Source organism: Buteo buteo, chromosome 23 (genome assembly GCF_964188355.1).
Source record: "Buteo buteo chromosome 23, bButBut1.hap1.1, whole genome shotgun sequence".
NCBI classification, from domain to species: domain Eukaryota; kingdom Metazoa; phylum Chordata; class Aves; order Accipitriformes; family Accipitridae; genus Buteo; species Buteo buteo.
The window spans coordinates 3808098-3834017 of record NC_134193.1 but is presented as its reverse complement, the minus strand read 5'-3'; the positions used below and the strand labels follow the sequence as shown (position 1 = coordinate 3834017).

The following is a 25920-nucleotide window of genomic DNA, read 5'->3' as shown; positions in this document are numbered from 1 at the left end:
CCTCCTGGTGCCAAATCCTTTGGGATGGCTTCAGGAAGCAGCACAGGGTATGATGAGATAGTCTGGCTCGAGATGCTTATTTCCAAAGATTACCCAAACCCCCTGTCCTGGAAGAAACTGTCTCCTTTGAAGGTTTCTATCTGGCTGTATCATTCCTTGCCTTCTGCAAGAGACTGACTTGGGATGCAAGCGGCAGCGAGTTGGGCTCCTCCACCCCAGCCCGCTCTCCTGCAGCATCTGCGGGGTTTTTGGTCTCGCTGGGCCAAGGGGAGGCTTTCTCCGAGGATATGGAGGGAGTCTCAGTGGGGACAGCGTTGTACGTTAACGCCGGCTGGCTCCCCGGCTCAGCCGGAGCGGTGGGCACGCAGCTGCCCTCCTCCTGGAGCGGGTCCCAGCCCTGCGGCTCGGGCAGCTCTGGGGACAACAGCGACAGCCTTAAAAGGGGTGACAAGAGCAGCAGCCTGGCTCTCGTGTGACCAGCTCGGGCTCAGGAGGAGCACCATGCTGGGAGGAGAGGGAGGGACGCTCCAACGGTGACAATTCCCCCCAGATTTCCTCCTTTCACCATCTCTTTCCCAGCGTCAGCATCATATGCCGGCTTAGGGGCATCTCCCATGCTCCAAGCAGGACGATGCGACCTGTGCGGAGCGGGGACGGTGCTGTTCTGGTCGGGCTGTCCCCAACCACAACAGCTCCGCTGTCACTCTCAGAGCAGGGAAATGTCCTGGCTGTGATACCAGCACCAGGGAGCAGCCGCCTCAAATACTCCCACCAGCTTTCTCAGGAAGGTTAGATGTTGTTTGTCGAGATGATGTGGGAAAGATGAAAATCCCCCCTCCCCTCGAGGCGACCCTCCCCTGGGGAAGCAGCGCTCGCTGGGAGCTGACTTCTGTTGTTTCTGGAAAGCGGTGCTTTGAGCAAACTATTTATAAACTGAGTTTTCTTTAACTCCTGAAATTGAGCCATAACTTCAGACAAACAGAAAAAAAAAGAGAGATGCAGGCAAATAAATGCAGGCAAAAATAAATATACAGGCAGCCTAAATTTGCAAAGCGACTAGTGATTCTGGGAAGGGTCTGGGTTTGGAGGCATCTGCAATGGGGCTGGTAAAGGGTCTTCTCAAAAGGCTTCCAGTGGCTTGGGGGCCTGACGACCGGCGGTGGCACTACCTGCGGGATGGGGTTGGTGGCATTTTGCCCGGCTGCCCAGCGCCGTGACCACTCCCTGACCGAAATCCTGCTGATATTTAAGCCCCGCATTGCCTCTGCCCACCAGTAATCACCGCAGTGGGAAACGCCAGGCAGCGTGACCTTCCTCGGCACGCTCTGCATGGCTCCCACCACGATCCATGGGGGGGATTTATGGCCCCACATCACTCAGGTTTTTGCAGGCTCGTTTGTCACCACGGCCTCAAGTGCCAGCAGGGTCGGGCGACGCTGCCCAGCCCGCGCCGTGTGCCGCAGGGTACGGTCAGGATGGCGCAGGCTGCCCCGTGATGCTCCTGCATCCGCATGGCACCAGGGGCTCGTTTCAGGCTGTTGGATGGGTGACATCTCCCTTTCCTATCAGACCACCTCATTTATTTTAAGCTTTTTTTCCAGCTCGTGCTGCCATGGGACTCGCTGGCATGTGCTCGCCCACGGTGTCCCCGTGTCTCCCTCCTGCCTGTCCCCATTCCCCCACTGGCACCCCCAGCCCACCCCTTAAACACATTCATCTATTTCTGCTGCAGGAGAGAGCGGCTTCGGGAAACAGGTCCATAAATCACCGGCAACGTTTGGAAATAAAAATCATTATTGTGATGAATGGGGTTTTATTTCTCTTTTAAGAACAGAGATCATGAAAGACCAGGGCAGGGGAGAGCGGGGAAGAGGAAGTGTTGCATTTTCTATTTTTGACAAGTTAAGGGGGATAAAGCTAATTGCATGAGAGCTGTTGGAAGAGAGAGGGGAAGAAACAAGTGTTTGCTGCCTATCTCTTGCTGGGGATGGAGGGAATACGAGTGTGTGTGAGGGTTTCCCATATGACTCTGCATTATTAGGATAATATATTGCACTGCTCAGGGTCATGCTCCTGCCTCAGGGAGGTTGTCCTAGCCATGGCGTGGTGCTTGCTGTTGTACAAACCCACAACAAAATGTTATGCCTGGCTCCAGGCTGTGGGTAATTTTTTGCTGGCCCCACCAGCACCTGCAGCACCCACATCCCTCCGCACCCTCATCCCGCAGCACCCGCATCCCTCAGTATCAGCTGGGGTTTTGCTGGCACCACAGCCACCACGGGCTTGGGGAGCAGCTCCTGCAGCCAAGGGGAAGCTTTGTACAGAATGACTTCAGGATTTGGCCCTGGGCTCCCGAGGATGGGAGCTTGTATTAATTAAGCAGCAATGATCCAAGTCACAGGACATTTCCTGGGGATTAATGACTGGCTGGGAGGAGTTAATGACTTGAGATGAATCCAAAAACCCCATTTACCCCAACCGGTGCTGAGTCCCAGCACACACTTTGTGCCAAGGTCAGCACTACCATTTTAAGTCAATTTAAAAAATTATTATTAATAAGAATAATAAAGCATTGGAAATGGATTCTCCTTTCCACCACGGCGATGCAGCTCGATTGCCGCGGGCAGGCTCTTGGGGAGAATGGATGCCCCTCATATTAAGCCAATGTATCAAATGGAAAGAGCATCCCTCTCCCTCTGGAGCCCTGCCCCAGCCCTCCAGCACCTCCCAGGGACAGGAGGGTGTCGGGGATGGGGAGAGTGTCCTTGGCCTTTGCTTGCAGTTTCCAGCCCAGCTGCACCGGGATGGCGATGCTCAGAAGATGCAGGTTTCAAAGACAAGAGGAGCAGTTGGGCAGAAAGCAACCTGCCGCAGTGTTTTGCCCACAGTAGATCAGGATCTGGCCTCTCAGCAATTATCTCTGACAAATGTTTTAGGGTTGCCATAGCAATGAAAGAGCCCCGCTGATCCTTGGGTTTCCTTTCTTCAAAGGGAAGAAAGTTTGCATACCTGACTGCAGGCGTGAGCGGCCCGGCAGGACGCTTAGTCTCTGCGCTGGCAGCCCTCCCATGCCTGCGCACACAGACACACACACACAACACGCTGGAGTAAATGCAACCTGAATCCGTCCCGAGGAGGGGGAGAGCACCTCGCTTCTGGTCTCCATTGCGATCCAGCTGCATGGGGCCACTCCTCCCCTTTGTGATCCCCTGGTGATTTATTTGCGCTACACCCCTGTCCGTGTCCCTGCCTTCCCCATCACGGGTGGGGATGATGGAGCGCAGCATTGGGGTGAAGCTCTGGATGCTCCCCTGGGCTCTGAGCAGACCACAAAGAGGGATGCAGCTTGGGGGTGGATACAGCCAACGTGATGCTTGGGAAAAGGCAATCCAAAATATGCCCTGCCCAAGCATCCGCTATGGGTGGAAACTAGACCCTGGGCAAATCCTGCCCTTGGCCTTCCCCCTCGCCCCAGCCAAACGAGAGCAGCCCCGTCACGAGCAGACGGCGATGTTGTGGACGCCATAGCAAAGAGCATCCAGCCCAGCGAGCATTGCCGTCTCCTGGCCAAGGGGATATCTCCAGCCAAGTAGCTCGTCTCTCTCTGAAGCCAAAAGGGAACTCAGCACTTTGTGAGCAACCGGGGACCATCCCTGCCCCCGGCAGGAGCAGCACTCGTCTCCTAAACCCTGCTGGAAACCCAGCACTGCTCCCCTACTACAGCTGGGAGCTTCTTCAGCTCCTGAGCTGCTTACCCCACTCTCACTCCTATTACTGGAATGTTTTATAGCCACTCACTGTTTGTGATTAATCATTTTGTTTTAATTGCCACTCCTCTGGCTGGCAGAGGCTCAGCAGGGAGTTTATGCCTCTTGGCTGCTTCCCCCAGGTATGTTCCAGGACTGGCCGACTGCGAAGCACCGAGCAGGAGCAGCCCTGTGACAGCAGGCACCCAAGTTCAGCGAAGTGCAGGTTTGGGTGGCATCCGTGCACCCAGCATCGGCTCATGAACCAGCACCCTGATGGAGCCCCAATGCAATAATGAGCTCCCTCAATAATGCAGCCAAACTTGCAGTAGCAGCAGCTCTTCCCGGGACCGTGGGCTGCAGCAAGGATTGGGGGGATTGAGGATGCTCTGCACCTCCCCAGTGCTCCCCATGGATGCTGACATCCTTCTGCTGAAAGCTGGAAGCAGGCAGAAGAGGGATGAGACCCGGGAGCTGTTAAATATCCTTCAGTGGTGTTGCTGCATACAACGGGATTGAAATGCAAGCAGCAGCTTCAGTAGGGAAATAAGAAACACCCAAGCTGGAGCATGCCCAAGGCAGGACGGGATGCCCCTGCCTCTGCAAACAATGCAGCACTGGAGTGTTCCCAGGCTTGAGCTGGTCACAGCTCCGCATCGCTCTTTTGTGGGAAACGATGGCATTTGAGAATGTGATTCTGATTCAAACAATGCTCAGGGTTTGATCGTCAGCTGGGAACCCAGCAGAGCTGCTGGCATCCCGAGGATGGCCCGATGTACTCTCCTTAGGGAGCTGCCCAGTGCTCTCCCAGTGGGTGACACTGGCCGACCGCATGCATGTCACACCGTGCCCTGTCCCACCGGGGGAGAAAGGAGCCAGAGGGGCAGAGACAACTTTGGCCAGTGCCCTGATGAGCTGTAGCCCATGTAACCACAGCCTTGGGCATCCAGAGCATGTGATGAGTGTCCTCCGAGTGTCTGGCACGTCACTGCTTTTCCTGCCTTTCCCAAACCTCCCCCAGGCAGGAGATGAGCCGGGATGTCTGTCCTCTCCCTGTAGACAGTTCAGACCCCTGCAGAGCCCACCAGCTTCGTGGGACTGGCCCAGAGATGGGAGAGCAATGGAAATCTTTACCTTGTCCAGCCTCGGGAGCAGCAGGATCAGTGTCCCAGCTCCTGGTGTCCCCACAGATCCCACTCAAACAAGCCTTGGGAATGAGGACACACCACGAGCCCGGAGCTGTGCTGCTGGGAGCAACTCCACGGCCCAAGCAGTAAATCCAAGGAACAGCAGAAAACATGTGAGCATGGAAACCAGGCAGCAAATTTAAGTTTGCAGAGAGATGTCACAGCATTGCCTCCATCCCAGTGAGGCTTCACCCAGCTCGAGTGGCCTCTTGCTCCCTGGGAGAATTTTTCATGGGAATTAAAATTATTTTGCCAGTGAAGCAGCTTCATCCCTGGAGGTTTTTCCATGCAGTGCAGGGTGGAGGGTCTCTAGCTGGCTCTGCTCAGGCTCCCCGGAGCATCCCATGTCCCACACGGCCACCACTGCCACAGGGAGAGCACAGCAGCCCAGGACACTGCTGCCAGAGCTCCCTACACCTTGCCTGCACTTTCATGCTGAATAATTGAAAGCTCATGCGATGGCCACAAATATTTAATAGCTTGTTCATCAAAAATTTACCCTTGTTAAAGCCGTCATTTTAGATGTCTGACAGGGCTGGAGAAAAGGCAGCAGGGAGGCACAGAGAGGGCAGCGAGGAGAGGATGGTCTGGCCAGAGGGAACCATAAAGGATTGTGAATTAGGGGATGCCGTGGTCCCGTGGGCAGCTGCTGGCTTGGGCAGGGGACTGCCCTGGTGATGGGGCCCTCCTTGCTGAGCATGGGAGGATCAAAAGGCATCTGAGTGTGGTGGTGCCACCATCTCATGCTCACCCCTTCCATCTGTTCTGCTACAACAGCCCCTGCCCCGGGGAGGGCATTGCATGAATTCAGCCACTTCAGTTAATTCCCCATCCCTTGGTGCTGGCTTGAAGCCATCCCAGGGCCCTCCGGGACCCGACACAGTGTTGGATGCACCCAGACGGCACCAGTGGCCGGCGCCTGGGCTGGGTGAAGGCCCTTCCAGCGCTGGCACGGCTGTGGTATGGGGCTGGGTGCGAGGGTAGCCCAGCTGCACACACTCTAATCGCTTTTCTCCTCGGTAGCCAAGCAGGCAGTGGAGATGGCTTGGAGGCCTGGAGCCTCCACAGCCACCAGCAGCGATGGCAGAAAGAGATATAAAAGGCCGTCCTACTTAACAGGGTTTATATAAGGAGGCGTCTCCATAGCAGGATGGGAAAACAGACGGTTATTGGAAGTGATGCTTGGAACGCTGTCTTTGCAAGGGCATCCCTGTTGATGGGTGAGGTAGCACCTGGAACCCACTGTGGCACCCAGGGGTCCCAGCCGCCCCCCGCTGTGTCCCCACCATGTCCCCACGGCAGCAAGAACAACCCATGAAGGGGTCCCCCAGACAGGACTGCCCTTCTGCTGCGGGGTGCACAGGTCAGCCAGCTCCTCTCCCTCCCCCTTGCTCTCCCAGAGCCTTCTCCTCTCTAATTAACACTCTCGTTAATGAATTTGTTTAACAGCCTCTTCGCATTCAGCTCACACAGTGCTGTGACCGGCAGGTCAGGCTTTGCTGCCGGATTCAGGGGTAGCGAGCAGAGGTGCTGCGCTGACTGCAGGTGATACGCTGCCGAGGGTGGTCGTGGTTTGGGAGGGTGGGGGCTGCGGGTGGGCTCTCACCCCCAGCACCCTGCCAAGGGGTGCCCAGCAGACACCAGGCTTCGGGCTCTGCAGAAGCACCCGCTGCCCCTTCCCCGCCTGGCACCCGGTGACCCGCTGGCCTGGAAGCAAGCCGGGATTGAGCGGCACCTCCGCCAGCAGCGTGCGGTGCCGGCAGGTCCGCTCCCCTTATGGAAAGGCATGCCGTGAGCGGGCTCGTGGACGTGTTTATTCCCGTCAACCCTTGGCCGGTGGCAGGGAGCAGGATTAGTCGGTGAGGAGCCGGCACCTGCTGCCAAGTTCCCCCGAGAGGCGCATGGGGCTGGGCACGGGTGGCCCTGTGCCACAGAAAATATTTGGGGGGGGTCCCATTTGCAGAGGGGGTTGAGGGATGGATGCTCTGCATCAGCAGGGTCCACGCATTGGCAGGGTGGGTGCCTTCCCCCCAGTCTCCCAGGGACCTGCTGCTCCTGGGAGGAGCACAGCTCCGCAACCACAGAGGCTGCAAATTAAAGTGAAGAAAAGGAAAGCGAAATACCCATAATGACAGGGCTCTGGGAGCGGAGGCTTTGGGAGACGCACCAGATTTCCTCGCAGCTTGGCTCCTCTGACAGCCAGCGGCAGGTCGTGGCACCGTCCCAGCTCGGGGCGGGGAGAGCAGCAAACGCTCGGAAGGACTGGTAAGGCAGCAGTTGTTAGAGGATAACCTCTGAAGGGGGACGGGGCAGGTTTGGGGGTGCGGGAATGGCAGGCAGAGCGTGGAGCTCCGCCGGAGACCTGGCACGGAGCTGCAATGAGTCCCGAGCGCTGCCTTTGCCTGAGTGCAGGCTCTGGCCATAAGGCTGGGCTCTACCAGCCCCCGGATCTTCTCAAATGGGCTGCGGGGGATGCTCGGAAGTGCTCGGTCTAATTAAAAGCTGGCTGACGTGGCCGGCAGCCGCTGATGGAAAAGCGGGTTAATGTCCTGGTGGCCTCCGGGCTGGCTGGGAAGGCAGCGGGCAGGCAGGGTTGCAGCAGACCTGGTTCCCTCAGCCCCATGAGCCTGGCATGAAAGCACGGCTGAGCCTGAATGCTTATTCATTATCATAATTCATTATTAGTATTCATCAGGTGGCTCTCCTTCAGAGGTAGCACAAGTACGCGTGCACCTTGCACGCTGCCTCTGCCCATCCTTCTCCCCTCCATCCGCAGACCCTGCACCCGCCGCCTTTCTGGCCATGCAGCTGTCTGTCTGGCCGTGCACTTGTCTCTCTGTCCCTCGACATCCATCACTCTGCCCACTTCTGTCTGTCTTATGCCCAGCTGCCTTCATTATTCATTGCTTTCCTTGCAGCACCTATTTATCCATCTCACTTGTCCCCCATCTGCCTGCCCAGGTGCTGGCTTGGGGCTGAAGGGGACATTTAGGGGACGCTGCTTCCCTGTCCAAGTGGTCTCCCAAGCTTTCTCCAGGGTATCCTCACTGTCCTCAGCTGCCTTATCAGCTGCCAGACAGAAGCAGCAAATAACCTTCCTTTGGAGCTCCCCTAAAGACTTGGTGATGGACTACAGAGCCCATCTGCCCCCCGGGTGATCGGCTCAGCCCCATCCTGGCTCGTGGTAGCCAGAAAGCCTGTGGATGTTGATGAGCTGCTGGGGGAAGTGCAGTTTTGTGAGGCTGGCCAGGCTTGGAACTGCTGCCTTAAGCAGAAATCTGTCCTCACTAAGAGCAGGGCCAAGAGCCACCAGGTCCTTGTCACCGAGCCCATCACTGGGGGACTGATCGTCGGTCACTCAGCCTTGAGTCAAACCAGTCCCCAGGAGAGCTGGAACCAGTTGGCTGTCCCCAGCGTGAGTCAGCCAAGCTTCCCCTGTCAACCAGCAATAAACAGCTATTCCTGCTTAGAAGTTGCGTCCCAGTTTCTCGTGCTGTTTACATTCATCTACCTTCCAGGGTTTGCTTTGCTCCATTTTTAATGTCATTTCACCAGCCATTAGCCCAGAATGCAGCTCAACTCCTCTGTCACTTAGCACATTTTTTTTTTCCCTAAGTATCTTCGTTTGAGAAACCATGGAGCTGCTTCGGTCGTGAAGGCACCAAGGGCTCTGGCCCCTCGTGGTGATCTGCCAGTGGTGGAGGGAGCATGGAGCTCGTGCATCACCGAAACAGCCTGATTATGGTAAAACTGCTGAAAACCAGCTGTAACTGCAGCCTCAACCTGCTGGGAGCCTTGAGCTGCTGCTCCCCAGCCAGAGGGAATGGCCCCGCGGCTTTTTCACCTGTAGGCTGGTGATTTCCTGGGTGAGTCTGGGTGTAGGGGGGTTAATTTGTTTCCATGCAGATTGTATTAGGAGGGAAAATTAAATGCTGAGGCACAGAAACACTTTCACTTCCCTTAAAGCTAATAATAGCACCCAATGCTTTCAGTGGTGACTGCAGCCAACAGGCTTCCCGTGCTTTATGCACCCTGCGGTGAGGGAGAGGAGGGTGGGGGGAGCTGGGGAAACTGAGGCACAGAAGACCTTAACCTAGCTTAAGGAGGGGTTAGGCAAGTGCTTGTGCTCTCCTTACACCCCGTCTGTGTCACTCTGCTGTCTCCTGCAAGGCTGGTGGTGCCACATGATGGGGGACATTCCCTGTCCTTGCCCGATGCCGGGTTACGTGAGCTGACCCTGCTGATTTTCCAGGTCTGCGGAGCGCTCACAGCACAGGGGAAAACCCTGTGTCCGGTGGGAAGCCAGGGAGAAAGTGGGGTTCCTGCACCCCAGTGCTGGCCCTGGGCAGAGCGCTCTCCAGAAGGCTTGCTGATACCTGGAGATGAGTCAAACCAGCTAGTTCAGAGTAATTGCTTTGGAAGGATTGTTTCAGTCCCGGCTCCCCTCGGGGCTTGGACGTGGTGACGGGGAGCGGGCGGCCAGGGACGCGGGCTGGGGTAAGCCGGGACACTGGCTCTGCATCATGCTGGGTGTAGCTTCTCCAGCAGCTCCTTGGTCTGCAGTGACAGCCCCTGGGGCTGGCAGCATCCTGAGCATCGTCTCTGCAGCATTCCCAGAGCCATGCGAAAAACCCCCAACCCCACTTGTCCCAAAGCCAGGAGCTTTCTGCTGGAAACCTCCAGCCCCTGCTGTCCCCCGGCCAGGTACAGAGGCTTTACCACGGTTGTGACACTCCCAATTCATTATGAACTGATTAGCCACTCTGCTGCCTCCTTTTCCAAACAGATCATCTGCGATACCTAGTCACTAATGAATTACTCCAGCAATTAATTGCAGGGGTAAGTCCACTCCTAATTAGGAACAGATTTGGGGAATGAGCACTAGGAGATCTTTTTGGCTGTTGGTTGCCTCTAGTTGAGCATGGACTGGGGATTACAGTCTGTGGGGCTTTTTAATTAATAACTGAGGAGTTGATTAAGACTGAGTTAGTACACTGGAGGAAGTGGGCTCGGTGAGTCATGGAGCTGGAGATGCTGCTGTGGTTCATGTCGGTGGCATTGGCCGAGGAGCTGGGCTGGATCCAGCCTGGCTGAGAGTCCTTTCGCTGCCAGAGAAATTGTGAAGGTGGCCAGGAGCTGCGGGATGCCTGGCTGGGCAGGTCGGGCTTTGCCGGGAGCTGGAGTGAGGCTCCCCGGCATCTGGGTATGAGGCTTTTGCCAACTGCTTTTCAGACTACCAAAATGTGTTTTGAGTGTCTGAATTTTCCACCGCGTTATCAGACTGGTACCTGGGGGAGTAACAGGTCTGTCCCTTTGGGATGTTTGGGTGCTTCAGGCTGGCAATGTTGGAGGCCTGCCTGCCCCCTTGGGTGGCAGCTTCTCCTCCTCTGCAGCTCGTGCTGCTGCTCCTGGCCCACCCTAACAAATCCCAGGAAAGGGGGGCTTGCTGCATCCATCTCCCTCCCTGCTCCCCGGCTACTCTTAACGCTGCATCTCTGGGGCCTGTCCTCAGCAGAGCTGTGCCCGTTATGCTGGAGCCAGCCCCTGCTGTTATGGTGGGCTGTATTTTGTGGTGTTCTGTGCCCGGGGTTGGTTCCCCTTTGCTGGGGACCCCCGATGACCCATGTCGGAGCTGGGTGCAGGGGAATGAGGCGCATGTCCTTACAGGTCTCCCGTGCTCGACGAAAAACCAAGCGAGTCCCCTGTTCGGAGGCAATAGTGCGATGCCAGAGATGATGCTCATCCTCTGAGGGCAGTCAGTTCAGAGCAGATGATGCTAAGAGACAGCTGAAAAAAAAAAAAAAAAAGACCAAAAACAAACCCCAAACAAACACCCTGGAGAAGAAACAACAGCCAGAGACTGGGCAAGTTTCCATTAGCACTGCAGAAGGACCGGTCACTGGAAAATCTTAGTGCGGAGCAAGAGGGAAGGAACCAGCTTCTGCTTTCTGATAGCAGTTCCTGCCACAGCCCCCGGAGCAGAGGGTGTGTGAGGGAGCGAGTTAGTCATTGTGGGCAGATAGAGCTGCCGCGGAGCCCTTTCCCTTTAAAGGCATTGCCTGAATTATGCTAACGGTGAGGCTGTGCTTCGTCTGGCTCCATTTCCCAACGCTGCGGTGCCGTTCATCAGCTGATAATGAATGACAAAAAGCATCTGATCTGTCCAAAAGCTGGACACTGATCTCCTGGGCTGCCGGAGGGAGTCATCTCGGTCCTGCGGCTGCTTTGTGTCTTCTTGGTTTGCTCTAGGATTTGGGTTGGAAGCCATGTTCCCAATCCCTGCTCAGGTCGGCTGCGGGAGGAAAAGGCTGATCGCTGGGGCTGCGAGCAGGGATGGAAACAGGAGAGCAGGACGAACGGGAGGAAGGCTATTAGTCAGAGGAGGGACCAAGACAAAGGATAAATGATGGGGGGGTGAGTCCGGCATCTTTGCCTCCCCTCCCTGGTGCAGACATCTCCTTGCCTTGTTTCTTCCCATGGCTGGGTTTGCATGGGGAGACCTGAGCCCACACCTGCCACCGTGGTAGACCCGAGGGGCTGCATTGGTAATTTCCCTCCTCCCCATCTGCTTGCAGTGTCGCCCACAGCTAATGAGTGAAAGGAGAGTCTATTCTTCAGACCCAATGCCTGGGTGATGGTATCTGCAGCCAATTTCCAGCTTGGCAGAGCAGAACAATTTCTGTTGAGCTCAGTAAAGAGCTCAAAGGCTCCGCTCCCCAAAGGTTATGCTCCTGTGCAGACAATTGCAGGCACTTGGCTCGTGTCTTCCTCTTCAAACCATGGGCTTAGTGTATTTACAAATATGTGTACAAAACTCCACAGCTGCCAGACCACACAGCACACAGCCCTGGCAACTGCTGCACCAGTCAGCCGAGCACACAAGCGTCCTGGCTGCGGGCTTGCATCCCAGCTTCTGAACACCTGGCCTGGATATATGCACCCTTAAATATAAATACACAGCATCCCAGTCCTGCAGAGATGCATGTAGCTTCATCCCTTGTCCTGTCTCCTGCAATATCCCTTCAGCTGGGGTGCAGGCGTGTGCTCAGGCTTAGGGTGGGATGCTCACTCACCCTCCTGCCTACACACCCTGTTGGCTTCCCTCACCAAAGCGAACCCTGTTTTTTTTTTTGCTGGGAGCTCTGCTCTAGACTCATACATACACATCCTTTATGTATGCGATGTGTCATGCATGACCCGGGTTCACGGTGAGCTGCCAGGGACACTGCTGACTGGTGAGGCCAGCCCAGCCCTTGGCCTCCGTTAGCTAATTACTCCTTGGGAGTCTGGGATGTGCCAGCCTTTGGGCGTCCCAGCATCACTCAGGGTGCTTTATCACTGCCTGTCGTGTCCTACATGGAGCAAACTGGGGCTGGCAGAGAAAAAAAGGGAGGGAAGAAGATATATTGGTGCCACTGGAAATTAAGGGCAGGTTCACACGTCACAGCTGAGGAGCAGAGCAGCCATCTCAGCAGTCAGCAGGGAAATAAGTTGCTGGCGTCACCGCTGATGTGAGACACATGCACGTCTTGCAGAAGAGATACATCTGTGCCATATTTGCAGCACAAGGTATTCCAGCTCATGTATTAGGCAGTGCAGTGTTAAGTTTGTGGGCATTCAGGATTTGAGGAAGGTAATTCCACAGCACCCTGTCCCAGGGCTGGCTGTGTTGTAGGGTCTTGCACTTAGCAGAAAGCGTTGGTGGCCAGGAGGTTGGGTCTGGTTTGGGGGGAGCAGAGCCTTTGGCATCCTCGTGGCTTTGGGGAACCTGGTGTTACAACTGGGGTGCCGCCCCAGCCACGCTGCTCACTCACACGGGTGCCTGGGAGCGGAGCTCAGCATCAGGTGAGGATGGCTGGTCGGGATCCAGGAGAGGCATTTAAAGCCTTACCATTGCCAGTGCTGCGGGTCAGGGCAGTGCCTTATACAACAGGCGGCTGGGAGATCCCCGTCACCTTTCCAAACAGGGCGAGGATCTGTCTTTCCAAGTCTGGTGTGCCTGGATGCTGAGCCAGGGCTTGGTGTCTGCAGGGCTGTAGAGAAATGTTCTGCTCTCAGCTTGGTGGGGACAGATGAGACAGGGTGAGGGAAGGTGCCCTCACCTGTACAGTGGCTGTCACCCAAATATCCAGCTCCCCCAGCACTCCCCATAGGATGTCCCATGCCTTGGCTGCTTTCCATTTAATCTCCATCCTTTCACCCAGTGCATCAGAGATGGTCACAGCTCCAGCCAGCCCCGGCCCTGCTGCTGGCTCTCCTTTCTTCAGCGATTTGCAGATGCCGTGAGCTTCATCTCACCCTCTCATGACTCATTTCTTTCTCACTGAGGCTTTAATTTTTAAAGATGCACTCTTAGGCGCAGAGGTTTTAATACCTGCAGAGGTTCCCAGCAGGTGCCATTGAGCTTTTCCAATCAGTGTGGATGGGGATATGGGAGGAGAGACGGCTGGGGCCGGTGGCCCTGAGCAGCTCTCCAGTTGCACCCAGGACCATGCCGAGACAGATAGACGGCAGACGGAGACCAGGCTTCGAACTGGGAACGGGGGTCCCATGCTGCCTGCAGGGTTGTCCCTCTGCTCAGCCCGCAGAGGAAGGAGGCAGAGACGATGGGGATGTCCCCGCCGCTGCGAAGTGCCTGGGATGGCTGGAAAGCGCTAGCTGATTGCTGCGAGGGAAAGAGAAAACATTTTGGCCTTGGGATGATTCCCCGGGTCCTGCCACACACTGCAGTTTCAGATAAGCCACAGCCTCCCACGCTGGCTTCGGTCAGCTCCAGGGACGGAGCAGATTGCGGAGGGTGGGGAATGGCTCCAGCTGCACAAACGGCCTTGACCTCGCTCTGCTCCAGCTCTGCTGATGCTCTTCTGGGGCGGAGATGAAGCTGCCTCAGGGCAAGTATTTGCTGTCCCCATGGAGGGTGACAGTGACAGCGAGGGTTGCTGGAGGGCTGGTTCCCTGCTCCCTTCCCACCAGGGTGAGGAGGGGCAGGGGCAGAGGGGCTGGAGGTGAGGGAGGGGGTGAGGTACAGCGAGCCCAGCACCGGAGCCTGTTTGCTCCTCTTTGGATAGCGGAGCTGCTGTTTGGATAGCGATAGGAGGAGTTGCCAGCTGGTGTTTGCTCTGCGTGTTGGCTTTGTGAATGTCAGGGTGCAAGGTGCGGTGGTGTTACCCTGCTCCCCGGGCTGCAGCGGCAGCCGCAGCCTCTCCTGCACCAGCATCCTGCCCACCGGCAGCTGGGAGAAGAGTTTGCAGGGTGCAGCATGTCTGCGTGACTCGGCCGGTCGCAGGTCACCCCGTTCCCACAGCTCCGGCGTGGAGGCAGGTTGTGCCCGAGCCCGTGGACCAGCACCCGCAGCAGACAGCCCGTGCACGGGGCTGTTCACGCTGGCCGGGGGCCACGGGAGGCAGGACCCTGCACAACGCTTGGGCTGTAAAGCATGGCCCCGGTAAGGAGCTGGCGCACTCCCAGCAAGGAGCGTTTCCAGCCCCACCTGTGGGGTTTCTTGGGGTTTTCCCAGTAAATAGTTGCACTTTGTGTTTCCCGAGGAATTGACGGTGCCTGTCCCGGAGCCGGCATGCACCCGGCAGAGGTAGGTCATCATCCAAGTCACATATGCACCCTCCAGAGCAAACCCGAAACTGCCCATCCCTGGCACCCGGGGACCCTCCAGAACTGTTTCGGCCGTGGGTGTGGGCATGTGCTCCTCGAGAAAAGTTTCTCCTCCGTTTATGTGATTAATTCCTCCCTCCCACCATGGACACCCGCAATTGCATCTATATCTGTGGCTCCCCACTCCTCCTCGGCTGTAAAATATTTATAACCCCCTACATTAGGGCTCTTCTTCTTTCTCCTCGCCTTTTTTCTTCTTTTATGCCTTCCACCCGGGCTCCCCAGCTCTGCTGAGCCATGCCGCACCAGGAACCGCTTCATTTTAATATAACTCAGTGAGCGGAGAAGCTGTGAGGAATAATTTAGATTTTGCTCAGGGAACGCAATGCTTTTTTTAATTGCAGTCATCTGCAGCTTCTTAGCAATGTATTATTGATGGTTATTATTCAAATAAAATAGTCATTTCTTTTTGTTTTCCTGTGGACGCAGTTGGCAGTGTTTATGGTTTTCTCTTCTCCCTCTTTCTCCATTTCAGGAAGAGGTCACCTTTTCATCTCCTACTTTTTCAACCCACCTTCACCACCTCTCTCCCCCTCATGGTGGGTATTTGCAGGGGCTGAGCTCACCCCAGCTTTCCCCTGTGGCATCAACACCAGCAAAATAGCAGCGATGCCCCTTAATTATATTGCCCAGGGGCCCAACAAACAGCCTTAACATAGGGTTAGGGGAGGCTTAGCCTTTTTGGTAATACTGTGCTGGAGCTTGACTTTGTGCAGTGAAGCACATGCAAGTGGAGGAGGTGAATGTCTGCAGGCTCAGGGTGGTTTTGCAGGGGCAACGCCAGCCCTGCCCAGGCTCTACATGCGGCACAGTGACCTGCGGCTGCTCTCCCTGGCCTTTCACCGGTGCTTTGGGTTCCAAAAGCAGGTTTTTGGGGAGTAGTGGGGCGAGCAGGGCTGGAGGGAAGTAGCTTCCTCTCAGAGGGCTGCTCCCGACCCCGCAGCATTACGGAGGGGCAGCAAGAGGGCACAAATGCCCCCCAGAAAGGCACCCACTGGGGTTAATCCTGCCTTTGCTGTGCTGTCCCCATCCCTGCCAACGTCCTGGTACCACAACCCCACGTGAGCTCTGCAGCAGCATCGCCGTGCCGGGTACCACAGCACCCAGGCTGGGACCAACAGCATCTCCAGCCCTGGGGAATTGGCCTCCGGCCCCAGCCCGGCTTTTCTCCCCATCTCTGGAAGGAAGGCACCAAAGTAGGACTCGGGAGCCCGGGCGCTCCTCCGCCTCCCCAGCTCCGGGACTGACAGCTTGCGAGTGATGGGAGAGCGGCTCTCCCGCGCTGTCACTTCTCTCTCCTCTCTTTCAGCACTACCCACCGCGTTGTCACTCCTGGCAGCAGGGACTTTCCTCAGTCCCACTAAGGTCCCAGAGCTGTTACCGTGATGCAAACACCGAGTACAAGGTTCCTCCTTGATGTGAGGAACGAAACGAGGTCGGAACTGGAGGGAAAAATGTTCATTTTGAGATGGAGCTGAGGATCTAGCTATTTCCCTCCGACTTCCTCGGGAGGGGACCGGGGGTCCCCCAGATCTCAAGTGAGGGGGCACGTGCATTGCCCTAACCAAAGGGTGCTCTGGTGGGGTGCTCCACGGAGAAGGAAGGAGCTCCACCGTGCCAGCAGCCCTGGTGAGGCTTCATCGCATCCCTGCGACGCGGCGTTCCCCCTCACCCTGCCCACGGGTGCTTGGGAAACAGCAGCTCAGAGGCTCTTCTTCAGCTGTTGCAAATATTAGGGGTTTAATAACAGGCACTAATAGATTTAGAGCCTGCTGTGGCTCCAGCTCCAAATGGGAACATGTAGGGGTGGGGAAAGGAAAAGCACCGTCAGTCACAGGGCTCCCAGGGAAAACACAGCGTGTCTGTCAGCTCACAGGCAGTTTGGTGATGAATTCCTTAGGTGAGTGAACAATTTTGTCTCCTAATTACATCCATAAAGCAAAACTGGGCCCAAATCTCTCCTCTTCTGGGTTGCTTTTTATTTCCAGCCCCCTTCCCCAATGAAGTAGCTGCTTAATTAGAAATTAACAGGGCTGTTAGAGTAATTGAGAGCAGAAATGGCCTAGGAGAGGCTTATTAGTAATAGCATAGCAATGGGTTTATTAGCAATCCCATGGCTGGGGGATTTTTCTGGGGCTGCAAAGCCATGGGGAGCCGCCCCAGAGCAAGGGGAAAGCCCAGACCCAACTGAGGCAAAGAAGGCAAAAGGCAGAGAGGGGAACTGGTGTGGCTGTGATGGGACCCTTCCCAGTGGCAGCACCCAGGCTGCTCTCCTTGCTCTGAGCATGAGTCTGAGCCTTACAAACGGGCATCCATGGGCACTGAAGCTCAGCAGCACTCAGGGCTGAGCAGAGAGAGAAAAAGGGGAAGAAGAGGCAGCAAAAAAACCCCCAACCCCTTTTGCACCAGTCCCGCAGGGCTGTGGGAATCACCTGGGAGCATCTCGGCCAGCCCTGCCTCCCACCGGGGACCCTGTGGGTCCCCCTGCCCTGCCCAGCGGGAGGGGACCTCGGCGCAGCGGGACCCCCTCTCATCCCCTGGTATTTCCACCAAAGCCTCTCCCACAGCAGCGATCGGGGGTTTATTTATCCCTGAGCACTGAAAGTCAAATCGCTGGCGCTCTCTCTCCCTATATTTAGCCCTTGAATGGAGAGAGATTTTACAGACGCCCGACGCTGCCTTGTGCTTAAGAGTCAGTCAGTGTTTCCATTAGAAACCCTGGGGGTCCAATCCTGCTCTCTGCTATCCGGCACCATGACAAAAATCTTCCCCGTTGATTCCAGCGGAGCGACGCTGGATTTATACCCACGGGGATGAGATCAGGATCTGGCCTTGGGTTTTGATGGGTTTGTAACTTGGCTGATACAACTTGGCTGATTCAATTCATTTTGGGCTAAAACTCCACCTACAAGTTCCCAGCCTGGGAGACATTAAAGGCAAATTATTACAGTTTCATACTGGTTTTAAAGGGAAATCATCAGTTAAGCCCGATTTTTACAGAAGAACCTGGTGGATTGATCTTTTCTATTTTGGGGTTATTTATTTTATGTTGCTGCTGCTCTCTTTTAGGCCAGACGCCGCTCAGGCCAGGGACTGCTGTCTGCTTTGCTTACAGAGCACCCAGCAGAAAAGCATTTGGAAAAGAAAAGAGGTGCCAAACTATGGATAACAGCTGAGGTTCCCATCACAGCAGGGCTCCCCTGCAGGGTTTAGGGCCCCGATCGTGGGTTCTGATGCCGCTGGTCACTGTGGGAGTCTTTGCTCCTTTTCCGAAGCAGCAGAAATTGCCTGCGGAGATGTGCGGGAGGAAGATGCCTCCTGCACTAGGATGGGGGTCCCGCTCCTCTCCTGGCACAGCCCTGCCTGCAAGCAACAGGCATCAAGTGCAAAGTGTCGGCAAAGAGGGGAAAGCAGCGAGGAGCACCGGTCCGGGCATCCCTCCTGCAGCCAGAGCTCGGAGCGTGACCTCTCCTGCCCACATCCCGGCCGTGAAAGCCGATGTGCTCCCCGCAGCCATGTGCCGGGCACGGAGCTGGCCCCGCACACGTGGCCGGAGCTCGTTCTGGGCGAACATAAGGGAACAAACGAAAATCCAGCCATCATCCAAGGCGAACGAGGAGGCCAAAGGCACAAGCACAAAGCAGCGGAGCAGCCCTGCAGAGACTTGCCAGCGGGATCCAGCGTCTCCCTCGGAGCTCGCCTGTGAGCTCCTGCCAAGAGCCAAACGAGAAGCAGCCTGTCCCTGCTGCCACCCCCGTGGCTGCAGCAGCCGGAGCCCCGGCTAATCCTGGGAGGTCCCTTCCTGCAGCTCGGGGCTGGCCGCGTGGGAGACGAGTGGGGAGCTTTGCTGGCTCAAGGCTTGATTCCTTCTCCCTCCTCTTCTGGGTGCCGGAGCGCAGAGCATCGTCTGTACCCTCCGGCAGAGCGGCGTGGGGACACCCCTGTCCCCCCTCCAGGGATGGTGGAGGAGCCTCGTGTCTCCCAACAGCAGGAGAGCGGGTGGCCCTGGGACTGAACGGGATGGAGCAGGAGGGGTAGCACCAGTAAGCGGAGGCACGATCCTGGGAAGCGGGGGCACACCAAGAGTCTTCAGAGCGGGTTTAGATCAGCATCAGCCGCGCGCCTGTACGACCCCAAAATACTCCACGAAGGAATTTTTCGCTTGCTCTGCCCCACTTGGCTGTGGTGTGTGGGGACACATCGGTGCGAGCAGGGTCTGGCTGCTCGCTCAGAGGCGATGGTCCTGCTCCCACTCCTGCTCCAGCCAGGCTTTTGACTTTTCTTCCATGTGCTTTTCCTTAAATGTAAAATGGAAGGGGATTTCAGCCTCAGTGTTTATGGTTGCTCTCGCTGTAATGGAAACACACCAGGCAGGAGCTGCTAAGTACCAGCTCTGTAATTGCAGGCTGCCACTGGATGGGAAGCACGTTTTTCAAAAGGATTTTGGCTAGTTCCCTCAACGGCAAGTGCCCGGGCTGTAAAATCTTCCTTTCCCCATTTCATCCAAAGTCCAAGGAGGCTGCAAATTCTCAGCATTTCTGAGAGCGTGAATTGCCCTGTTAACAACAGGTTCCCCCAGGCAGGAAGGCTGATTTCCTTTCAGGAGTCCAAATCCAGATGGTCAGAGATTCCTTCCAAGCTCAGAAAACCTGTTTTAAAAGGCCATTATGTCTCAACAGCAGTTTTGCATCCCAGCCCACTGGAAGCACTGTCTGCCGCCTGCACCATCATCTATTTTCAAGCTGTTTGGCCATCACCTAGACCCGATGTGGTCAGTGCCACCTGCTTTTTATTTTGGTGGAGGGGGAGCCAGGCATCAGCTAAAAGCCGCATGTTTATTCCCACTTTCTGTAGTGGGCAAGCCGTGGAGCCAAGAAATGGAAGATGCCTGAGCTTGCTTTTTGAGATACAAGGTTTGCTCTTGTCATGAGAGTCTCCAGCGCTGGAGTCTTTTACATTAAGAAGGAATAACCTTGTCAAACTCCCCAGGAAAATGCCAAGGACCCCACCACTGAAGATGAGCAAAGAATTACCAGCCCAGGCCCCTTCCTCCCGTCCGCTGCAAAGCGCAAGAGCAGGTTGATGCCTTCTGTGCTGCAAACTTCTGAAAGGATGCAGAGACTTTAGTACGTCCAACATCGGCAGCTCTGAAGTCATTCAGTTGACTTCAAATAACTGCCCTTGGACCAAAACTGCCCGTGCACCAAAACTGCACCGCGATCAGCTCACCCGAGCGGGCAGATCCGCTCCCTGGGAGCCGAACGGAAGCGATTTTACCAGCACACGTTTCGGATAGTGGTCCCGCAAGCCGGGTAGGAATTCCCCCAGCAAAGGGCCCAAAGCGTTGGCTGGGGACTCCGCGGCAGGGCTTGGCTCGCCTCGCCCGGCGTAACCCGCCTCCTGCAGCACCCTGTTGCCCTGGGACTGCTCAGGAATGCAAAATTATTGAGGTGCAGGCCCTCAAGGGGGGGAAAAAAACGTTACAAGCACTAATTAGGGCTTGTGCCTGCACAGATGTTCCACTGGTTTAACTTGAACCGGGTTGCGTGCCCAAACGTGGGGATAGAGACAGGATTAAGGCTGATTTAAGGTTGCCTCCACCCAGCGTTGCTGCACCGATGCCACGCTGCGCTTTCGGTACGGCCGCAGCGTTTCACACGCTTCTCAGTGAAGGTTTTTCCCCTGCTTGCTTCTAAACCAGGGTGAGGGTCGGATCCGCCTGGGCGAAAGGGCAGTTCTTTACGCTGAACCCTCTGCAGCTCACGGGGCGCGCGTACCCCTCCGGAGCGATGCTGTCATCCAAGGGGACAGTCACTCTCCGGGGATGTCAGAGGACCGTCCCCCGTGATTTTGCAGGGCTGGGCACACCCCGCCGGCCACACGCCAGCCCCCGGTGATCAACCCCGGTGCCCACGAGGAACGCCAAACCCACGGGTGCCCACGAGGAACCCCAATTCTGCCATCCTTCACAGCGCTCCGACCACCTGCCTTCCCCACGCCTGGAGCGGGGAGGGCTTTATACGTGAAGACACCCTCACTTTTTGGGGTCCACGCTGCTTACGGGGGGGTGCGTGCACCTCCCTGCCCGGGTGGGCACACATTGCAGTGCCACGGTGGGGGGGGGGGGGGTGTCCCGCACTGCCTGGGTGTACATGCCCAGTGCTGCCTCGGTGGGGTGTCCCAGCTCTATCCGGGGGTGCATACACCGGGGTAGATTCCCCCCCCCCCACACACACACACTGTCCCCCCTCCCGCTCCTCGCCGTCCCCCTTAAGCAGCCGCCGGGGCGGGCCGCCACCTTAAGAGAGCCCCTCCCCCGGCGGGCTGGGGCGAGCCCTCCTCGGCTCGGCTCGGCACGGCACGGGTTGCCATGACAAGCATTTTCTCCCGCTAGCTCCGGGACCCGCTTCTTTGCCCCCCCCCCCCATCTTCCTCCTCCTCCTCCTCCTCCTCCTCCCCCCCACTCCATGGCCAGCCGCGGGGGCTCCGCCGCCAACCGGGCGCCGTGGGGGTTGAACCGGTGAGTGTGTGTTGGGGGGGGGGGGTCCTGGGGGTGGTTTTTGGGGGTTGGTTTTGCGGTGTTGGGGGCTGGGGGGGGGGGGGAGCGCCGTTCCCACCGCCCCACCCGCGGCGGGGGCTTAGCCCCCGCCGCGGGTGGGGCGGTGGGAACGGCGCTCCCCCCCCCCCCCCAGTCTCTCCCAGTATGCAGCGCTGTGTGCACTGGGGTGCTGCACCCAGGTGCAGCAGGTGGGGGGGGGGGGCTCGGCATAGCGTGTCCCCCCACCCCGGAGCTGCCCTGTCCCGCTGCAGCGTGGAGCCGGGTGGGTCCCTGAAGGTGGGATGCCCACGGTCCCTCTGTTTTTTTTTTAGGGGGGGGGTGTCCTACGAGGCGTGTAACCCCCCCCTCCCCAGTATCTGGGGTGGGTGGGAACCCGTTCTGGTCTTATCCTGCAACTTGTTGCTTGCCCTTGAAGGCGAGGGGGGGGGGGGGGCAGCGTGGGGTTCCTGGTCGCGCGTGTTGTGGCACTGCAGAGGGGTTTGGAGGGGGGGGTGTGCAGGATGCGACCGCCATGGGTCGGGCTCCGTCTGGCCGATGCTTCCATCCATCCCAGGCCACGCTGCAGCTTGGCACTGGTGCTGGAGGGAAGGGCAGAGGCAGCGCAGGCGGAGGGGGGGTGGGTGGGTGGTGGTGGGGGGGGAGCGCCTTGCGGCAGCCCAAGGACAGAGCGGGGAAGGTGCTGCGTGGGTGGTTTTCCCCATCCGTTGGGCAGGAGGGGTGCTGCTCCCTGGTCGGAGCTGGTTGAGGTGCGTCTGGAACGGGGTAACGCGGGTAGGGTGTGCGTGGGGTCGGATCCGGAGCCAGGGGTGGGATGGAGGGTGGGATGGCAGAGCGCTGGGACCGCAGGGGATGGGGAGGCTGCCTGGTGTTTGCCCACGCCACGGGCAGGCACGTCCCCCTCCTGCCTGCACCAATCCAGCTGATCAAATCCACAGCAGAAAACAGGAGGGGGGGGGAAATAAAAAAAAAAAGGAGGAAAAAAAAAATTATAAATATATAAAGAAGAAAACCAGGCAGGCTCTGGCCCACATGGCCAGCAGGCAGGAGCCTCTTCCGCCTCCTGCCTCTGCCTCCAGCGCCCTGCCTGCATCCCAGCCCTGCCTGCGCCCTGGCTCCGGAGCCTCCGAGCATCCACTCCGGCCGCCTGGCCTGGCTGGGCGGGCAGGGGTCGAGCCCCTCGTGGGGTCCAGGGGAGCCCCTGGCAGTGGGGGGGGTGTAGAGCTGGGTGGTCCCTCTCTGCTTGGCTGGAGGCAAGTCGAAATCTTGAGAGGGGAGGGAGCGGAGGAGGGACAATAGGTTATTGTGCTCTTATCTCTGGAGACCTGAGGTTGGGTGGGGGTTTGGATTGCAAATCTCAAACCAGTGCAGCCTGTTTCTGTCTGTGGACGGGCAGCCGTGGACTGACAGCCTGGCCGGCACCCAGGGGCAGCGAGCTGGGGTGGAGGTGAGTTCTCAGAGCTACCCACGAGGTGTCCAGAGCTGTCCTGGGGCTGGGGGACACCGTTCTGTGCCCCCACCCCAAAACGGGCACGATGCTTCTGCCGTTGGCTGCTCTAGGGTTTGCGCCGGCTGCCTGCCGCTCTGCCTGGCTCCAGACAGTGCCCTCAATCTTTCGCTTCCTTGAGCACCGAAACGCACCTAAATTATTTAATCATGAGCAAGAGAAGCTGACGCCCCCGCGTTCCGCCAGCCCCACCCCACAGCGGCGTGGGGTTCCCTTCCCGGCTCTGTGCCCGTGTCCTGCCGGCTGCCCCCTCGAGTGACCCTCTCCAGGGAATCCCACCCGTCCCCTTGGGATGGCGTGGACTGGGTGGTGGGGTCAGGGGTGGCTGCAAGTGCCCCCCCCCACCCGGATAGTGGAGGGCTCTGCCAGGCTGGATGGAGGGAGCTGGGTGGTCTTGGAGGCCTCCCAAAACCTAAATGCCCTTTGAACCCCCAAAGCCTGTTTGGAGCGGTGGATTCGGATACGTGGGTTTTCTGCCCCGTGCGGAGGCTGGTGCTGCACCGGCGCGGCGGAGGGGTTGCCGGGACGGTGCAATGGTGCAAGCGGAGCTGGGAAGCATCCAGGGCAGCGAGACGGAGCTTGCCCATACCTCCGGCTTCCCGGTACCTCCAGAGCCCGGCCCCTCGGGGTGCAGGCTCCATCCCCGTCCCACCCTTGCCGGCGGCGGGGCTGTGGGTGCTGCCCTGGGAGCAGCCTCGTGCAAGGGGACGCGCAGGGACCTCTGCAAAGCCTTGGCTCTTTCCCTGCAGGATTGGAGCCGGCTGGTGCTGGGGAGGTGGTGGTTCAGGCGCTACAGGTAGAGGCTTGAGAGGTTGAAAGGTGGTGTTGGGTGGCGGTGGTGTGTTTTTTTTTTTTTTTTTTTTTTCCGGTATGATGATGGAGGGAATTCCCTGCGCTTGGCGTACGGAGGATCTCTCGCTGTTAGCGTGCGCCGCTGCCGACTGGAGCGTCACGGAGCCTTGCGCCCGAGGAGCTGGGACCCGCCGTGCGGAGGACGGGGCAGGGAAGGGTGAGCCGTAGGGTGGCACAGGTCCTTGGGCAGGGTGAGTAAGAGCAGGGAGAGACTGCTGCTCCTCTCTGCTATTGTTTTGCAGTAGAAAGCGCCGGGGTGGAGCCGTGCCTGGAGTTCCCTCTCCTCCCCAAGGCCTTCCCCAGCTGCCCGCGCTGGGAGATGAGCCTGCTCCTTCCCTGCCTGCACCTCGCAGGGGCTGCAGGTTCCCTGCGTGCTCTCTGCTCCTCTCTTGGGTTTGTTTTTTCTGTTTTTGGTTTTTTTTTTTTTTTTTTTCCCCTCTTTCTCCCCACCTCGCTTCCCCCCCCCCCCGGCTAGGCCACCAGCGGAGTTTGCCCGCAGTGGGTTGCACACGCCTGTTGCAGCAGCGCTGGAAGGAAGGAGCCCGCGGGGGGTTTTTTTTTTGGGGGGGACGTGAGGAAGCCCAGCGCTGAGCAGCAGCAGCTCTACAGCGGGGACGTGCTGCCGATGCCCGTTGGCTGCCGCTCCCCGTATCCGCTGCTCCCCAACGGCAGGGCCCAGGGAAGGGCTGGCTGCTCTCGGGCTTCCTCCTCACCCAGCGCCCCTCCCCGCCGGGGAAGGCCGCAGTGCGCTTGGCAAATCACCGCTGCTCTCTGGGAACCGGAGGAAAACCTGGATTAAACCCCCAGCGAGCCGTGGTGCCGGGGACCCCCGCTTTGCTCCGGGTGCCGCCGTGCCGGAGGCGCGTTCGTCGCGGCAGGGACCGGGCTTGCGGAGCGGGAGCCCGGGGAGGGATGCGGCGATGCTCGGCGCGACCGTGCCAACGGGATGCAGATCCTTAGGCGAGGAGGTGGCCGCTGCGGCGCGAAGTGGTGCCACCTCCTCTGGTGTTCCCCCAAATCCTCCGTCTCGCTGGGGACTTCTGGGAGCGGATCTCGGTAGGGTGAGGGATGCTGGCCGATGGCTGCTGGCTGCCTGGAGCCCTCCTGGTCGGGATGGATGGAGGCAGCGATGTCCTTCCTATCACATAAGTGGAGAACCGGTGCGTGAAAGGGGAAATAAATGAGTCTGGGCGAGCTGGGAATTTGAACCTGTCTCTCTCGTCCTCGTGCTGTGCCCGGGACGGAATAGGGACCCATCCCGCGGTGCTGGTGATGGACGTGCTCCTGGAGGAAGCAGCTTTGATGGGGAGAGGGTGGTGCACATCTCCCCAGCCTCCCACCTCCCAAAATCAGTGTATGCAGAGGCCTCTTGCGACGAGCGGTGACCGGCTGGAGGAGAGGGACAGGTGAGTGACAGCACCCTGCCCCTCTCTGTCCAGCTGTGGCCAGCCCAGAGCTCCCCGTGAGCTTCCCAGTGACACTGGGACAGGGACCGTGTTTCAGGGTGCGGGTCCAGCCTTGGGGTCCCTCGGTGCAGCCGGCCGTGGGAGCCACGTTCCCTGCCACCTCCTGGCAGCGCTTTCTGAGGCCGAACTAATGAAACATCTGACTTTGATGTTTTAATTAGTTGCTTTTGGGTTTAATGCAGAGGGATAATAGAGTTTCCATGGACTTATAAAACCTGCCCCTCTATTTATTCATTAGAAAAAGGAAAGGGGGGGAAAAAAAAAAAAGCAAGCTAGCCCTGGATAGAGAAAGGAAAAAAGCAAATGCTTGAGATGTGCGGAGCACATGACAACCCGCTGGTGTGTCACCCACCTGGATGGTGACTCTTTTAAAGCACTAATTAAGCAATTTACATCCTGGGAGAGCTCTCTCTGAGTAACAGATGAGTTTGGTGTCCTCCTGCATTTGTGAGCTTCTGGGAGGGGTCTTGGATTTAAACGTGGGAAGCTGATGCCCAGTGACATGACCCTGGGGGGAATCGGGAATCGGGGCTGTGGGAGTCCTGGCCAGGAACATCCCTCTGCCCACGCTACCTCGGCAGCAAAGCTGGCCCTGCTCTCGCAAACGTGGATGGGCCGCCGCGGCCCTGGCAGATGGAGAGGGACGTGGGGACCCCGGCGCAGGCGTGAGGGGGGATGCCGAGTGCTCCTGGGCTGGCTCTCTGCGACATCTGTGCTTCTGCATCGTGGCATCCAGGCTCCTAAACGCCGTACGGACCGGGAGGGGCCAGGCTGGGGAGGGGGCACCGTGCAGCTGCCAAAAATCCCGCGGCTAACTCGCTTCGGAGCGAGGGAAGGGGCATGGGAAGGATCATCCCGTCGGACAGTGCCAAGGGCTGGCTCAGGAGAGCTTGTCTTAGCCAGCCCTTCCCTTCCCGCAGCACAAGGGTCTGTGGTG

At 57.9% G+C, this 25920-nt stretch overlaps 1 protein-coding gene across 7 annotated transcripts in view; it reads left to right on the top strand.

Moving 5' to 3' along the window:
• Positions 1 to 25920, top strand: part of ATP2B4 (ATPase plasma membrane Ca2+ transporting 4) — an 87976-nt gene that overhangs the window by 14217 nt on the left and 47839 nt on the right. Inside the window, exon 1 of one of the 7 annotated variants that reach the window (XM_075055500.1) lies at positions 21054 to 21122. The exons of 5 other annotated variants lie outside the window; for them this stretch is intronic. The gene's annotated coding sequence lies outside the window, so the exon portion shown is untranslated. Of the gene's footprint in view, positions 1 to 21053; positions 21123 to 22180; positions 22606 to 25920 lie in introns of those variants that run through there. One more of the 7 variants, XM_075055499.1, reaches the window with a different exon arrangement.